We start from the raw sequence: 13,681 nt of genomic DNA on the forward strand, positions 1-13,681 counted from the left end.
TACTGCAATTTAGTAGGGGACACCTTATGTCCATTGTCTCCCAGGAAATTCAACAAAGCAATCATATCATATTTGCACCCTTGTTTGGTCTTTGATGCAATAAACAAGTCCTCAATGTGTTGCATCAATGTTGATTGGTATGACATTACCACTGACTCCAAATTCTTTTTTACGATCTGGTTGAAAATGGATGGTAACTGTGAAAACTCTTGTGGAATTCTACACCAACTGTAGACTTTGCTCAGAAATGTAAAACAAAATAGACATCTGCTGTCTTCATGAAGAGGCACAGAAAAGAAAGCTTGACATTGGTCTGACACTGTAAACCATTCAGCATCGCATGGGATCTGTAACATAATCACTGCTGGATTTGGCACAACTGGACAACATTAATCACAATGTCATTTATTTTCCTCAAATCCTGTGCAAGACAAAGTTTCCCACATGGTTTCTGTAGACCCATTACTGGTGAATTACATGGGCTACTCAACACTTCTTTCAGAATTCCTTTCTTTGATTGCTTCTATTGTCATTGGATACTGTGGAGTCTGAGGGAAAGCTACATTTGGCTTTACATGTACTTTGACTGGTTCTTCTCCTTTAATCAACCCAAGTCTTTTCCTGAAAGATCCCAACTTAACGGTCTTCTGCAAGTCAACAGGAAGATTTTTCAAGTCAACAACTGGAAACAAACTAATCAAATGAGCTTCTTCAATTTCTGGGTCATCAAAATTAAACAAAGTAAATTCCTCAGACACCGGTTTGTTACTGACAGTAAGTGTTGGATCTTCTTCATCATCACTGTTTGTCTGAATTTCAATTCCCTCATCTCAACAGGTAATTGAACATCTTGTTTTGCACAATAAATCTCTTCAAAGTAATGACACTGGACTGGAATCACAAACCACAAACTTGTGGAAACCTTTGAAATTACCAATTTTTACCAAAACTGGCTCTGTAATTGGGTTAATCAAATATTGATTTGCAACTCCCACAATCTGAATTGTTTTTCCTGAGAAGGGAAAATCTGGAACCTATGCAGATCTTACTGTTGAGCATGTAGCTCCTGTATCAACCAGAAATGAGACTTTGTGATCATGCACTTTTCACTGAACATAAGGATCGTTCTGATCCACTTCTTTTTTTTGTGTTGTAATTTTTTTTTCGCGAAACCAATTAGACAATACAATAAAAGAGGAAAGAACAATACTCCGTCCACCATGCAAATTATGCAAGGGTGGTGGGTCAGATATACAGCTGTTCCAAAAAACACAATTGCAAAGTACAGAAACACATGTGCATTCTATCAGGTGCAGATGAGCACAAGGACCAACAAGTGCGATTAACCAAAACTCAGTGTGTGACGCCTCCCGTGCTCTGCCCCATGCTCAGTCTGAGTGAGGTGCAGGTCCTCCGGGAATCGAAGTGAGATGCTGTCAATTGACCCTTCTCAGAACCACTCAAAGCTCTATTTTGTTTTTTCTAGGCTCAGAATGAATCAACAGGGCCAGGACATGCTAAGAAGTAGGTATATCTTGCAGTGATGCTCCGGTCCTCCAAGGGTCTCCAAGCCTACAAATGTTGGGATGGGTAATGGAGGGGGGGGGTTCTGTACATGCATATTACGTAAGGATGTTAGTGTAATACCATGGATCCTCGGAAATACGTGTCGTGAGCCAGCAGCGGGTAGAAAGAACCAGGACGGTAGAAGGAAGGATATAAGGAACCAATAGGAAAAAGAAGGGGGTAGAAGGGTGGGAGGAAAGAAGAAGGAGAAAGAGGTGGTGAAGTACACGCAGGGGAGTGGGTGTGGGAAGGGGAGAAGGGAGGGGAACAAGAGAAAGAACCAGGATGTTGGTAAGGCAGAAGAAGGCCGAGGGGGGGAAGGGAAGAGCTTAGCAATGGATGAAGGCCGCAGTGGCCTCATAATGTGTCGCGGGTATGTATCAAAGAATAATACGGGATATAGCGGTGGGAAGGGGGAGTGGGGGAGAGACGGGGAAGTGGGTAGCTAAGAATGAGGGGGGTAGCAGGAAAGGTACTCATTTATACCTGGTCCAAGGTTTAGAAAAGGGAGGGAAGTAATAGAGTAGGAGCGAGAGTGAGAAGGTGAAAGTAATAGTGAAAGTGAGAGCAGAGAAGGAAAGTGACCGAGGGGGGATAATGAAGTGAAAGCTACCTGCGGTGAGGCAGGGCCAAGCCTTAGTGAGCCAACATGTCTAAATGTAGCGGAATTTCAAGCAAGCCTCCCGAGCCCCACAATCTCTTGCCTCAATCATATCCTCCCAGTCTTCCAACTCATATTCTGTCTGAAGACGTGCCTGCCACTTGTCCCTGAGAGAGACCAAGAAGGGAAGGGAGAAAAAATGACGGTTCAGTAGGGCATGCATTCCAGATCTGACTCCTTGGAAAAGGCCCAGGTGTCCAGGTAGTGAAGCACTGGGGATTGGGAGAGCTGCCAGGGAGGAGTCCCTAAATGTCTCCCAAGACAGGGCTTGAGCTGCAGATAGCACAATGAGTGATGGGCGGGTAGGTCAAATTCCTCCCAGAGTGCTGCAAAAGATTTTAAAAGGCCATCAGTTAGGAGTTCATCAATTCGCAAGAGGCTCTTCGACCGCCACCTCTCCTAAACAATAGCATTTCCCCCTATCCTGAAGCCTGTATTGACCCAAATCGGGGCCCGGTCATGAATTAGGGGATCCACTCCCAAAAGGCGGTGTGCTTGCCGCCATGATTTCCGCATGGCTCTAATCATGGGATTAAGCGGCTGAGAGGGTGCACTTCCTGAATTGTAGAGCACATTGAGGCCCCGTAGAGAGTGTGAGAGTGTCCGCTCTACCTCCACCCACAGTGGCAGCTCCTGGATTCCCAGAAGAAGGAAGGTCAGTTGCGAGAGGTGTAACGCAAGGCATAATGTTCCACTGAGGGGAGGCTGAACCCACCGCATCCACTGAGGGCAAGTAGTGTGGCTCTGGGTAGTCGGGGCAGAGCGTTCCCCAGACAAAGGCTAAGATGCAACGATCTGTCTACCTTAGGAGAGTCAAGGGGATCTGTAGAGGCAGCATGCCAAGAACATAGAGGAATCTCGGCAGTATCACCATGCGTACCGCCTGCGCTCTACACCACATTGAGAGACCCAGATGTATCTATTTATCAAAATCCCTTTTCATGCTGGCTAACAGCGGGTCCAGGTTGCCAGCCACCATATTCTCCAACCCCCTGTTGATGTGAATGCCCAGATATTGTAGACGTGACTGCTTCCACTTGACCGGGAGGCTCTGCACCGACACGCTTACTGTCACATGGGACAAGGGCAGCGCCTCGCTCTTGTCCCAGTTAATCCTGTAACCCGAGAGAAATTCGAAGTCAGTTAAGATGGTTAGTAGTGCCGGTAGGGACTCAGCTATGTCAGTGAGAGTTAGTAAGATATCGTCTGCATAGAGGTAAGTGGTGGAGCTACCGCCAGGAATGGGCACTCCGGATATGAGACTCAATATATGGATCACTGCAACTAGGGGTTCTACGGCCAGAAAAAATAGCAACAGTGATAGGGGCAACCCCTGACGGGTCCCACTCCTGATGGAAAAGATGTCGGTTAGGAACGCACCGCAGCTGACCTGTGCTGTTGGTGAGTCATATAACAAATGCACCTTATTGATAAATCTAGTCCCAAGGCCAAATCGTTGTAAGGTTTCAAAGAGGTACCACCACTCTATATGATTGAGCGCCTTTTCGGCGTCCAGGGAGAGGGCAAGGACCTCCTCCCTAGAGTCTTGTGGCGCCCAGAGAGCGTGGAGCAAGGTACGTAGGTGGTTCCTAGAAGATCGGCAGGTATGAAACCAACCTGTGTATGATGTATGAGGGATGGGATGACCTTCTCAAGGCGGGCCACTAGAATTCCCGCTAGTATTTTTATGTCTCCGTTGAGGAGGGATATAGGGCGGTAGCTGCCACAAAGGAGTGAATCCTTACCAGGCTTGGGTAATACTATAATGGAGGCTTTGTGGGAGAGGGTGTATAATGAACCGGACTGATCCGCCTCTCGGAAGGTCTTATGTAGGGCGTCAATTGTATCCGCCCCTGTCCAGTTATAGAATTCTGTCAAGAATCCATCCTCCCTGGGGGCTTTGTGGTAAGGAAGTTTGGCTATCGCTTGTTGGATTTCTTCTTTACTGATGTCTCTGTCCAATAAAGCTCTGCCCACCTCCGAGAGACAAGGTCGGTGTGCCTTCTCAAAGAAGGCGGTCAACTTATTTGGATCTTCCACTGTTTAGGGAGTGTAGATGGTTTGGTAATAGCGACCAAATTCGTCCGCGATCTCTTGCGGGTGTGTGATAAACTTGCCATCAGTGCCATGCAAGGCCAGGATGGACAGTGCCGCCTCTCTTTGGAGTAGCTGAGTGGCCAATAATCTTCTCGCCTTCTCTCCATGCTCATAGTGGCGACCTTTCAGTCGCTGTAGCCCGTAGTCCACCTGTGATGTGAAGAGAGCATTGAGCTCCATTTTGGCTTGTTCCAGGCAGTGACGGATGGTAGGGGAGGGAGTCAGGGTGTATTCATGGGTAGTCTGGGCTACACAGTCTTTCAGAACTCATTGATTATCAAGCCTTTTGGCATTAGCAATGGCAGCGTCTCTCATGAGCTGTACCCTTATCGTCACCTTCGCTGCAGCCCATACCAATTGGGGTGAGGAGACCGAGCCTCTGTTGTTGAGTAAATAGGTGGCAACGCGTGATCGGAGTTGCTCTTTCCTCCTCGGTGTCCGGTACCTAGAACTCTGAAGTCGCCAGGGTTTACGTAAGAGAGACACCAATCCTAACTCTAGGGCCACTAAGACTGGGGAGTGGTCGGACAATGCGGCCGATAAGATCTGGGACTCCCTGACCGTATGCAAAAGCCTATGGGTGATGAGGAAATAATCTATTCTGGATTGGGTCCCATGAACTGTTGAGACAAAAGTGTATTCACGGTTTGATGGATGTGAGACGTGCCAAGGGTCCAGCAGACCATGATCTGCTAGGATATCACCTACAAGGTTGCGGTCGGTGTTGTTGCCTACGTGCTAGTGCTAGGTTCCAATCCCCACCAAGTAAGTACTGGGATGCTCCGATCTCCATCAGTAGTTGATTCAGAGAGAGGAATAAAGGACTTTTGGAGCCCGTGGGAGAATAGACACAGCCAACACAGACCGTGGAAGAACCCAGTTTTAGCTTGGTAACGACAGAACGTCCCTCAGGGTCAGACCATGTGTTGAGGAGTCTGAACTGTAAGGATCGACGGATGAGAATCGATACCCCGCTTTCCCTTCCGGAACCCTGCGGCTCACAGTGCACAGATGGGGCTCTACTGAAGAGTACCCTCCCTACCCAATCTCTGCGCAGCTTCTCCCTCTCTGAGGGAGAAAGATGCATTTTCTGTAGAAGGTCGATATCTGTCCTTTTAGACCGGAGGTAAGATAGCACTTTTTGCCGCTTAATATAATGTGTCATACCATGGACGTTCCAGGAGAGAACCGTAAGTAGGACTGTCGACCCCATTTACAAACTTTGACAATCAGGTCGCAGTGAGTTTGGGGGATTCCCTGCTCCAGCACTGATGCTGTGGTAATGGTGATGTCTAGGGCGTGTGGGCGCTGGTGGGGGTAGGAATGGGCTGTAGGAGCAACCCTCAGTCAGGGAAGAAGGGAGGAGAAAGGTGCGAATAGAAAAATTAGAAAACAGAGATAGCCAGGAGAAAACAGGATACGTGGTGGAAGAAGGGTGAAGGCAGGCCAGCTCTGAATACACAAATGTGGGATATAAAGGAATGGAAGGGAGGCTAGGGAGTAGAAGTGGGGTGATAAAATTTAAATCAGAGAATACACAATGACACAGAATCGGGGGTCAATAGAAACCGAGGTAAACACCTCACTACTACTATGAGCCCTGTGGAACTGCGGGTCGGAACCTGCATGGCCCGCATGCTGAACGAGCCCGAAGCAGAAGGGGAAGTGAAGGGGGCCCGGAGGGGCCATCGAAAGGCAATCAGGAGTGAGTAACATAAGGTGGAATAGTCGGACAACAGAAAGGGGGCAGGAAAGGAACATAATGCATCAGGGAAGAGAACAGAGAGAGCATCGGAGAGGTGGTTCATGACAGAGCCAGGATGTGTGTGTCACGTTGTGTCTCGAATCGAAGAAGTGAGCGTGGCTGCCCTACCGGAGATGATGACGTTGGGGAGAAGTTACAAGGTCACCACTTCGTTACTCTGATTCCTCCCAGCGGAGGACCCTGAGGGAGAGGAGATGGGAGAAGTGACCATGAAGGTAAGTTGAGGTAAGCGAAGCTGAGTTGAGTTGAAGTACGTTAAGTTAAGTTAAGTTGGGGGGCCCTGGGATGTGGGGGGTGGGGAGGACTGTGTTGTGTCACCTGTGGGACTCCCCAATGTAATGCCGATTATAGAGGGGAGGAGGGAGAAAACCATAAGTGGGCCACACAGACTCTAGTAATAGTCCTCATGATGATGGATCCACACCCCACATCATAAGACTAACAACAAATTTAGGCCAATATAGCTCATACAGTACTGATAACACTAAACATATAACATACTAGCCGGAGCAAATCGTAATCAGAAATATAAACAGAGGGGGAAAACGGGAAATGGCTATCATATGTCACATCCCCACAACCCAGTCTTGGGCAAAGCCCTAGGAAGGGTGGAATGCTCCTTGCGAGCCAAATGTGATAAGAGTTCTGTGCGTAGGAGCATACAATACCAACAATAGTGTGAAAGACAAGAGTCACAATAGTTACAATGCCTGCTACTCCCATCATAACAGAGGTAGATAGAAGCAAAAATAAGTGAACCTGTCACTTATCTGTCCAGCGGGGAAGGGCATGCTTCCAGCCGGAGGGCAGAGGTTCTCGGCTGTGTCGGAAGTTCAGCACAACAGGCGTTCCGTGGTCGGCGTCGGTTTCAAAGGGGATCGGGATTTGTCTCTGCCTTGATCCTGTGTGAGGGCAATCACAGCCTGAAGAGCGTGTTCGTGGCCTTCTTGCAATTTCAGTGCACGGTTATAGGTCCGTCCCATCTTCTGCGAATCGGCGTTGCGGTGAGGAATAGCAATGGCAGAACGATCTTCCAAGGTTGTGGAATCCGTGCTCAGCTGTGCCGGGGCGAGGTTCTTGGGATGCATATCCAGGTCGTAAAGGAAAGAGCTAAGGTCTGCTGGATTGAGGAAATCTCTCAATTTACCATCCAGGGTAATCCACATGCGAGCAGACTCGAAAAGACCAAATTTGATGTCCAGCTTCCTGAGTTGTCGTCGTAGTGCCAAGAAGGCTTTCTACTTCTCGTTCGTTACTCTGGAGAAGTCCATGGCCACCCATATCTCTTGACCCTCTAGAGAGTACGGGCCTCGAGACCTGGCCGCTGAGATGACTTGGCAGGCCTGCTCGTGGCAGAAGAAGCATGCGATAATAGGGTGAGGTCGCACAGAGGTTGCTTTATGCAAAGGACCAATTCTGTGAGCTCTTTGAAACTCCAACGGCAGGGAAAAATTAAGGCCCATGAGGACAGGGAGGAAGTTTTTAAGAAAGGCATTAATGTCCTAACCTTCCTTATGTTCCGGTATGCCAAAAAAACGGACATTGACTCTCCTGCTTCTGTCCTCCAAATCTGTGATCTTCGCGACAAGGACTGCATCTCTGCGTCCCAAACTGGCAGAGCCGCAATATGATCCTCAACGGTTGTGAGACATTGATCTAGGCCTGTAACTGTTACCTGGAAACGGGGTATATCTGCTCGTATGGAGGTAGAGGCCGCAGAGAGGTCTGAGATCTTCAAGTGCATTGCAACTAGATGCCGTCCCACTGCTGTTATTTCCTGCAAGATGCGCTCAGTTATATCGGTGGGGCAAGGGTCGGCTGGCTGGGCCGCAGAGCTAGGAGGGGTCACAGGCGCCGCCAGAGGTCTCAGTGTCGCAATAGCTTCTGAGAACAGTAGTTGTCGGAGTGTCTTCCCAGTGATTTCCCACCTGGCATCGCCACCTGAAGAGATAAAGGGGTTCAGGGGAGGAACTGCAGGAGATCCTCATGGTTATGGGGCTATGCCGTGGTTGTGTGGAAGGCGTAGACGTCTACGAGTAATGGGTGGACCAGCACCGGAACCCATCCATGTGTGCTGCGAGGTGGGTTTGGCAACAGTGATGCAACTATGTGGTTGTTGTAGTAGCTGCTCATGGGAGTGTTAAGCTGAGCGTGCCCCACAGGGGCCAGTGATCCTTTTGGGCCCGTGGCACCGCCAACTCCCCATCCTCAGCCCGCCACAAACGAGCCCAGTCTCAGTGTGTAGCTCCAGTCCTGGTTGTATGTGGAGCAAAGGAGAGACTGCTCTAGATACGGGCCGGTCACAATTGCAAGGGTGGTATGTCCACACTGGGGCAGGGCTCTCTCCCCGGGAGTCTGTGCATTGGGTCAGTCACTTCAGCTGCACCCAGTTCACGCTATCCGCCACTTCGTAATGATCAATCCCCTTCCCTCTGGCCCCGCCGTTCCAGGTGACAGGCTTATGGAGGTGAAATCCTGCTTACATGGCTAGATGTGGTCCAGGCTGGCATGCGTTCCTCACAGCTCGTGTAGCATGGCGCTGTAGCACATCTCCTCTCACCCATCACAAGCCCCACATGGCCTTCTGGTGAAGGTGTACTCTAGTGGAATCGGAGGATCCGTCTCCCTCCGTCCGCAGCATTGGGCGCACTTCTGCGCAGGAGGGAAGGCTGCAAGTAGCCTCTCTCTGGCACTCCCCCGAACCCTCGTGGTCTTCAGGAGCCCAGTGGATGTTGACTTCACATCGCCGGGGGTTGTTAATTGTGGGCAGGTCCCAATCCACCTGACGAGGGCCATGGGGTCACTACAGTGCTCTTGCCATCCGGAACAAAGGAATAGCCCCCTCCAGCACTCACCGTCTGTGTGAGCCAGCAGCGCCTAGCAGAGGGAAACACTCCCGTCCCTCAACAGCCCCTCTGGACCCCCGGGCTCAGCTCGACGTGCGGAGCACACTTATCAGGCAGCCATTTCCTACGGTGGCCAGACCACACCCCTCTGATCCACTTATAATGAAGCACCCGTCACACATTTCTCCTCATCTGAACTATCCGACTATCCGACAGCCATACATCGTTTATTCCATTCTCACTATGTAAAGGAAATTGGTGAACTGCATTAGTACTATTACTCTGCTTTCTTTTCTGACACGTGACTACCCGAGAAAGCATTACCTGTTGCTGATCCATAGGACTATGTGGCATTTGTAATTGTCTCGGCATTTGAATTTGTTGGGCAGGCAGCATCTGCACTTGTGGTGGCATCTGCTGTAACTGAGGTAATTGTACTTGTTGTACCTGCGGCTGTGCACTTTGTACATGCTGCATGGGTTGTAAAGATTGAAAACCCTGCATCAGGTTTGCATTATTCTGGAAATTTTGAATTTTACCTCTCATTCTTGGTACTCTCATATTCTGAAAAACATTGACACCATTCATTTGTTGAACAACACCTCCTTGATTTAACATTGGACACTGTCTCTTCCAATGGCCGATTCATGACAAGGTAACATTCTTTTTCCCTGCGGCTCTCCTTGTATTATCACAGAATTCAAATCTACACCTCAATTAACAATGGTAACTGTCATTCCACCACAACCTCTACCTCTGTTTCCATTCTGAAACGTATCCTGATTCTGAAACATGCCATTTGTCTGCTGTTGTTGAGACAGAACATTTATCTGAATGCCTCTCTGTGCAGCTTAGATCTACATCACCATCATTTCCTCTTTCAACTTTTTCTGTTTCGATTCAATCTCATCACTACAGTATTTCACATACTGCAACAGCTCATCAATCGGATTTTCTTGCCAGCAAATCAAATGATTCTTAATCATCTGGCTAGTTTCGGGTATCAGTCCTTCAACAAACCTGAACACAAAATGAATCATCTCCTTCGGTTCGATTGTTTCTGTACCACTATAATGTTTACATGCTTTTAACAACTTCTCGTAGTATTCATGAATTGATTCTTTAACCTCTTGAGCAGTTCTATCTATGTGGTGCAAACCAATGTTTTTCAGCACAATTCTCGTTTTCAGGAATTCAATGACCTTATAGTAATACTTCATTACTTCAGGAGATGGTGCACCTGTTGTCTGATTATTTCAAAAATCAATAATCAAGAAGTGACTAAACTCCCACAATCCTCTTTGTTTTCTTTCATGACCAATTGTGCTTCACAGTTGTCCACCAACCCATGCGCGACCCTTCTCACTAACCAACCTATCCAAGCTCTGCACAAAAATGACATCACATTTACACACAGAGGCTGAAAAAGCATTGCGGCTTGTCCTCCTAAACTCAAAAACACTAAAACTAATGAAAAAGTAATTGTGAGCACTTCTTCAATACCAATAATAAAACAAATGTTTCTATTTACTACAAATAGGGAATTACAATTGCTTCAGGAACCTTATAAATTTCACTGTCGGCTTTCGCTCTTGCAGCTATTTTTCTTACTCAGTTCCCCAGATTCGCAAGTAAACTTCAACCTGCAAATTTCACTCTCAGCTGATCAATGGATACTGTCCTGGTGAACATAGAACTTGCCAAATCCCAGTCAAAAATTCAAAACACTCAACTTAACTCGTAAACTCGCTTGCCAACCACACCTGATTGGTCTACTAAATAGCCAAATTACAACAAAAGTAAAGTGTCTCCATACACTTTTAACATACTCCTGGGTCTTAGACCTACTCTGTGAGGTCCATCTTATCAACAACCACATGGACAATTTTTCCAAGCACCAAGCGCCACACAAGCGCCACACACATGTGAAGTTTGCCGACTTCCCTACTCTCACACTTCAGGGTATTCCAACTCTTTCTTTAACATTACCTTTTTCTGGGGTATGCCAACTCCCTAAAATCTCACAAACAACTCAATCAACTGCAAATTAGCTAAAGCTGTGCAAGCGCATAATATACTCAATTCAATCTAACAGAACACTGAGAACATTCCCTATCATCCTAAGAAATCTCCAAGTCACTTTGGGCATTTAGAAATTCATTTTTTCTAAAATGGACAACTTCTTCTTCTTCAAAAAAAAATCAAGATACACCAATTATTATTTTTTCTCTACTTATGACGCAACCAGTGACGACATTTAAAGAGATACTAACCAAACTAAAACCGCTAAAGCAGATAATCCTGGCTATATTTTAGTCACAACAGACTAGATAGCGGATTTCATACTCAAGGCAGATGAACCGAATCTGCTTTAAAAAAAAATCACTAGAAATACGCCAGAGACAATCCAAATTATGCATGTTATCATCAATTAAGCCATCATGAAAATAATTCTTAAACTCAAATGATACATGTATAGAAATGATAGTGGCTGATTTAGTCAGAGCATGAATCTAAGCTTAATCAATGGAAATAAACATAATATCTCAAGGTTATTACACAGAACCATAGCAATAGATTCTGAGCAAGAGAAATTGAATACATTGAAATAACAAAGAAAGGAATCAAAGACTATTCAGGAATATGAGAGTAACACCTCATTAATCACTAATTAGAATCAACATGTTGGACTTCATGTAAAAGAATTTAGTAACATAAAGTTAGAGGCACTGTCAAAATTCGAAGCAGTATTATGATATTAGCAGTTTGTACCTGAAAAACAAAAGACAAATAACAATACACAGTTCATACATTTACATTTTTCAGGCACCGTGAAGGCACAAAGAGGAACTTGTTATGTCTTCCTTGACTATCCACAGTACAAGCATAATTACGAGCGCTTTTTTGGTTAACGCCTAAAATTCACACCTCACAAGATGGCCGCGCTTGTTAAAAACTAGTCCTTCTATTGTGTTGCTGTCTTGCGTTCTTTCCATTGTGTGGTGACTGTATTTGACAGAGAGGAGCTCTTTAGTCCTCTTTCTATTTTAAGCCATAAAGATAAGATCCTAGTGGGAAGCAATTCCGACCCGTACTCGCGTTCGGAACAGACGACCTTCTACAACGGTTTACATACTGTTTCACACACAGGTGGGTTCAATCAATCAAATACATTTATAAAGCGTGCTACTCACCTGTGAGGGTCTCAAGGCGCTGGGGGGGTTTACTGCAGCTCGAAGAGCCAGGTTTTGAGCTGCCTCCGGAATGCAGGGTGGTCCTGGGTGGTCCTGAGGTTGGCGGGGAGGGAGTTCCATGTCTTGGCAGCCAGGTAGGAGAAGGATTTCCCACCTGCTGTGGTGCGGCGGATGTGAGGGACGGTGGTGAGTGCGAGGTTGGCGGAGCGAAGTTGACGGGTGGGCGTGTAGAAACTGAGGTAACGGTTGAGGTATTCGGGACCCTTGTTGTGGAGGGCTTTGTTTGCGTGGGTGAGGAGCCGGAAGGTGATCCTTTTGTTGACGGGAAGCCAGTGCAGGTGTCTCAGGTGGGTGGAGATGTGGCTGATGCGGGGTATGTCGAGGACGAGTTAAGCGGAGGTGTTTTGTATTTGCTGCAGACGTTTCTGGAGTTTGGCGGTGGTTCCTGCGTATAGGGTGTTTCCGTAGTCCAGGCGGCTACTGACGAGGGCGTGGGTCACAGTTTTTCTGGTGTCTGCGGGTATCCAGCGGAAGATCTTACGGAGCATGCGGAGAGTGAGGAAGCAGGAAGATGATACGGCGTTGACTTGTTTCGTCATGGTGAGAAGCGGGTCCAGGATGAATCCGAGGTTGCGTGCGTGGTCGGAGGGGGTTGGTGCGGTGCCTAGGGCCGTGGGCCACCAAGAGTCGTCCCAGACGGACGGGGTGTTTCCGAGGATGAGGACTTCCATTTTTTCGGAGTTCAGTTTCAGACGGCTGAGTTTCATCCATTCTGCGACGTCTTTCATTCCATCTTGCAGGTTGGTCTTGGTGCCAGTGGGGTCCTTGGTGAGGGAAAGTATCAGCTGAGTGTCGTCGGCGTAGGAGGTGATGATGATGTTGTGTTTGCGTACGATGTCGGCGAGCGGGCTCATGTAGACATTGAAGAGAGTCGGGCTGAGCGAGGAGCCTTGTGGGACGCCGCAGATGATCTCGGTGGGTTCTGTTGCTGATTGTATGGAATTGGCAATTTTTGTTTTCTGGGCCTTTTTTGGCATCGCTCTTAAAATATAATTGACTGAGTTATGTGACATATATTAGTAGTATTACTAAGCTCTAAAAATATACATTTATTTAGCAGAGTTATACGGACTATAAATGAAGTCGATTTGTGAAGCGAAGCCTGTTTTGGCTCATAAAGAGAATATCCATTTCTACAATACCTGAAGTTTTTTGACACATGGCAGAATTGTGTATACAGATAACCTGGCTACTGGTTCTTCTTTAACCTACATGGTTGTCAGCTTGCATGTTTTATGGCAGATTACACATTTCAAGAGGCTTTATACTTATCCTTTGATCACCATTAGACATTTAGGTAGTTTAGTTTACATCACAAACATCTGATTATACATTGAACCTACACCATTAGGTCTCTTTTGGGAAGTTCGTAGTGACTGATCACGTTTGATGACAACTTCACGGGCTTGCACACTACAGTGTGTTTTTATTTCAAAGCACCTTTGTTTTACTATAAGCTCACAACTATCCATCCCACGTTTTCTGCTATGGT

This window comes from Pleurodeles waltl, chromosome 4_1 (genome assembly GCF_031143425.1).
Source record: "Pleurodeles waltl isolate 20211129_DDA chromosome 4_1, aPleWal1.hap1.20221129, whole genome shotgun sequence".
Classification (NCBI taxonomy): domain Eukaryota; kingdom Metazoa; phylum Chordata; class Amphibia; order Caudata; family Salamandridae; genus Pleurodeles; species Pleurodeles waltl.